The sequence below is a fragment of the Orycteropus afer genome, unplaced genomic scaffold (assembly GCF_000298275.1).
Source record: "Orycteropus afer afer isolate SDZICR_OR568_19922 unplaced genomic scaffold, OryAfe1.0 scaffold00130, whole genome shotgun sequence".
NCBI lineage: Eukaryota > Metazoa > Chordata > Mammalia > Tubulidentata > Orycteropodidae > Orycteropus > Orycteropus afer.
The window spans coordinates 3,457,076-3,461,532 of NW_006921717.1; the positions used below are offsets into that span (position 1 = coordinate 3,457,076).

A 4,457-nucleotide genomic window follows, 5' to 3' on the forward strand; every position below is an offset into this window, starting at 1 on the left:
TGCCCCAGAGGGTTTCCAAGGCTGTCATCTTTAGGGAAGCGGACAGCCTCATCTTTCTCCTGCGGAGTGGCTGGGTAGCAGTGGGGCGCTTTAACCACTGCACCATCAGGACTCCTGAGGTATGGGTTAGCTGGTTCACAATGCATTGTCTCAGTTCCCTTGCTCCACTGGAGGGGCAGGTCATGTTGAGGTCCAAGCTAGTTTGGGAGGACCCCCGTTTCCTCTGCCTGCCTCTCCCACCCATGCCTTCCTGCAGGCGGCACCGAGGAACTGGGACCAGGAGTGAGCCAGCATGGCAGTACCCGGGGCCAGGGTGGGGATGTTTGCCTCCTGCCACCCCTGCCAAACCTGTCTCCCAGCCACCCCCATGAGTGTGTCCTGCTGCGGTTGCACGCACAGAGAATGCTCATGGCGTGCCGCTACTGTCACCAACTGTCCCTGAGTGACAGGCAGCAGGAAGCAGAACTGGTCGGGCCCGTGCTTGTATTGCTCTGTGCCTAATTAGATGTTTCCGGCAAGGCGGTGGCCACCGGGGCCACTCATCACCCGCCCACAGCTGTGGAGTGTGGCAAGGCCCAACCAGCTGGCCTCCTCCCTGCTCCCTCAGGGGGCTTGTGGGGTCTCCTTTCACCCAACCTGCCTCCACCTGGACCACGTGGAGGGCAGGGCCAGAGCAGAACACAGAGCCCAGTGGCTGTGTCCAGGGCAGCCTCCAGCAAAGGCTCCCCCTGCCATCCCTTGAAAATCCTCTCTCTCCTGGAGTGAAAGCTACTGACCTAAATTTTGGACCAAGAGCCAGGTCCTATCCCATCTAAGGCCTCGGAACAGGACTGGGCAAGAGGCCTGGGCCCAGCTCTCCTGAAGCAGATTGGAGAATGCCAGCATCTGTGGCCCTCTGCCCACCACATGGGGGTGCGGGTTAACTTAGTGCTGAAAGTGAGGTGGGAGCCAGGTCAGTTGTAGACATTTCATTATAAGCGCAGGGTTCCCTGGGCCCCTTTCCTCCAGTCCCACAGGTCAGCTAGCAGGTGCCTGCAAGAAGGCCAGCTCTGGCCAATGGGCAGATGTGAGCCATTCTGGAAACACAATGGGCCTATCTCTCGGCTTTTTGTTCCCATCCTGCAAACTGCCAAACGTTTTCCTCTGGGTAGTGTCACTAACCCTCTTCCCAGCAGCTCTTCACTCCACATCCCCGGGAAGGTGAAGCCGGGCATCTCAGCCCTCATCCCACGCGGACAGCCCTGTACAGCCAGAACCAGGCTTTCCGTTGGCTCTGTCCCCCCAGCACAGGTCTGAGCACGCCTGGGGGACTCCACGCAGACCCCCACACACCATCCATGCAAAGGACCTGACTTCGCTCCCATCCTCACCTGCTTTTTCTGGGACAAACAGTCTGGATGCCAAGAAACAGCCAGCTGGGCTGCTCAGGTGTTGGTCCCCACAGAGGACAGGCAGGAGGCCCCTTAGCCGCCCGGCCGGGCCCACAGTGCTTGGCTGCCCCCTCCCAGCCCTGGAGAGCAGGGCCGGGCTTTGTTCCTGACCAAGCACCTTCCAGGAAGGATGGGAATTGGGCCAAATCTCTCCCTACGTGCACGGGCTGGGATCCTAGGGTTGAGGCGGAGTTTCTAGGCTTGGCCTGGAATGAGAGCTGTCCGCGCTCCCACACTTCCACCGGGCCAAGCAGGCTCCACTCCCTGCCGCTCAGCCCTCTCCCTCCTTGGGGCTTCTCCCCAGTCGATGATCTGTAACTCCAGGGCTCCAAGTGGGGTGCTGGTGCCTGCCTTAGGCCCCTCGGGTTGCTCGGCTCTTGGGAGCCCTTCACTCCTGCTCCCAGGGCCTCAGAGAGCCAGGCTGTGTCGCTGTTACTCAAGCAGGCCCTTCCCCATCAGCCCAAGAGGTGGCATTTGCCCACTGGGCTCAGGTGCCTGGCCTCTTCCTCAAGAAACCAGCAGTGACTCCCATCACTCCACCGTCACCATCACCACAGTCAACACTGGCCCAACTCAAAAACCTCACTGCCGTCGAGTCGGTCCTGACTCATAGCGACCCCTCCTTGGGTTTCTGAGGCAGTACCTCTGTGGAAGTAGATGGCCCAATTTCCCTTCCAAGGAGTGGCTGCTGGGTTTGAACTGCCAGCCTTCTGGTTAGCAGTCACATGCCTTAGGCAGTACGCCACCAACACTGGCCCAGCAAAGGAAAAAGCCGCCCACTCTCCCTTCAGCCCTCCCAGGGACGGGGGTGCTGGCTCCTGCCTCTGACTGCCTTCCACTCTCCTAGGCCCCCCTTCCAGGCTTTCCCCTCAGCCTTGGGGGGAGCGTCAGGTTGAGGAGGAAGACACCTCGACCCCCTAGAATTTGGCTCCGGCCTCAGAAAGGCCATTGTGACTGTTAAGCTGGACTGAGAGGTGCCAGGCTGGGGCCCAGCGCTTTGGGTAGTGAACATCCTTTTCCCAGGCATCTCTGTGATGCTCTGAGGGGCCCAGAGGGCCTGACGGGAACGTTAGAACCCACAGTGCCCTGTTCCCAGTGCCTCTCTCAGAGGGAACAGGTCAGTGCTTATAGGGCACAACGTACCGTGAGCCTGTGAAGTGGGGTGAAGGAAACGTGCCGGGCAGCTCCCGGGGTCATGGTTGGCTGGTGATGGAATGGCTCAGGCCGGGGACAGGCCACCACCACACACCCCCTCCAGCCACCTCAGCCACCCGAGCATAGACAGAACATGGCCTTCCCGGATTTCCAAAAACTGTGGGAAAATTCTGTGACCTCGGTCCTTTAACCTCTCCCCCCTGCTGGACCCCACAGGTTCGCCCGCCTCCACGGAGTAATGAGAGAAGAGACTGGTGCATATTCTCCCTCAGGCCATAGCGTTTGGACCCCAACCCCCTCCGGATGATCCTGCAGCAGCCGCAGGGGCCACCCGCCCCCCTAAGCCTCCCAGCAACTGATGGGCAGCCCCTGGGCACGGAGTCCCCCACCACTGCCACCGCCGGCCACCAGGACTGTGCTGGGGAAAATCACTGAAGGCAAGGAAGTCAATGATTGTAACAAACGGAATGTCTTTGTCCTTTGTAAAAGTCAACACCCGATCTGCTCCTGATTGGGATGTGAAATAAACTAAAAATAACAGCACTGCCGTCTCCTGCAGGCGGCTCACCTTTCACACAGTCAAGTTCAGGTTATCAGATCCCAAGGAGCAGCGAGGCAACAAGCCGAGCTCAGGTGAGCGGGGACATGGGCTCCGGACCGGCACTGCACAGCCCTCCGGGGCTCACCAAGCAAGAAATCGGAGTCCCCGCCCACACCTGAAGTCTACTCCCTGGGGCATCCCCTTCTGCCTCAGTTTCCCCACTGGGGCCATCAGGGTCCTCTGGCACGTTGTGCTGTTTTAAGCAGGATGTAGAAAAGGGGCCCAGGACTTGAGGTAAGATTAAGCTGGGAACCAGCCTCTCCGCCAGCACTCGGGTCCCTGGGTCTTTTGGGGTCAGGCCACAAAGACCTCATCACCACACCCCTGTCTCCAACTGCTTACTCAGGGGGAAACTGAGGCAAGAGTCCTTACAGGGCCCCTCATCACCCCCCACTAGCCACTTCCCCACAAGGCCTGGGGCGGTGCCACCGATCCCTGCAGATCAAGGGTCAAAGTCGGTTGGTTAATTACCACCTCTGCCCCCTGGGAGGCGCTGGCCGAGGTTCAGGGCATCCCCCGCCCACCCCCAGGCCCGGGGAGGGGAAGTTGAGAAGGAAACCGGTCTTCTGTGGACCCAGGGCTTGTTGGGGTGGGCTGGGAGGGCAAAGGGATTCTCAGACCTTCCTGAGGTCCACGGCCCCGGAGGAGGAAACAGCTCGGGTTACTGATTCATACCGACGCTGTCGAGGCGTCCCCAAAACAAGCCGGTGGCATCGCTTCCCCGGGCTGGATCCACTGGTGGGGGGGGGGGGGGTGGGCTCCCTAAAACCGCGTAGATCTCAACTGTGTGCGCGGCGGGGTCAATGGAAGAGCGGTCCTAACAGGTGAGACTTGACCTCACCTTTGTCTCGCGGGCAGGCGGGGGCGCAGGCGGCGCCTTCCCTGCGGACCCGGTGCACGGCCGGCGGGAGCCCCGGGTAAACTCGGGGAGACCCCCGAGCAGCCCCCCTCGGGCCTGCAGGCCGCCGGGGCTGTGGGGGGAGGCGGCCGGAGCCCTGAGAACGCCTGCAAGTCCGAATCTTCTCTTCCAGGGAGCGCAGAGCTCGGCCGAAATTCCAGCCCGTTCCCTGCCCCCCAAAGTGGCATCGCTCCAGTGCCCTCCGCCCGCCTCATCAAAGTCCCGGGTCTCTGGATTTACGACGCCGGAGCGGAGGGTCGCCGGAGCGGTGACACACCCCGCTGCCTGCCCTGCTCCGCGGGCTCGGGCCGCCGGCGAGGGGGCCCTGCGCGGGCGCACTCGGCCCCCGCCTCCCGCCTCCCGCCTGGGAACC

At 61.6% G+C, this 4,457-nt stretch overlaps 1 protein-coding gene across 1 annotated transcript in view; it reads right to left on the bottom strand.

Annotated features, from left to right (window-relative positions):
* Positions 1 to 4,457, bottom strand: part of OVOL1 (ovo like transcriptional repressor 1) — a 9,670-nt gene that overhangs the window by 4,866 nt on the left and 347 nt on the right. The window lies entirely within an intron of this gene.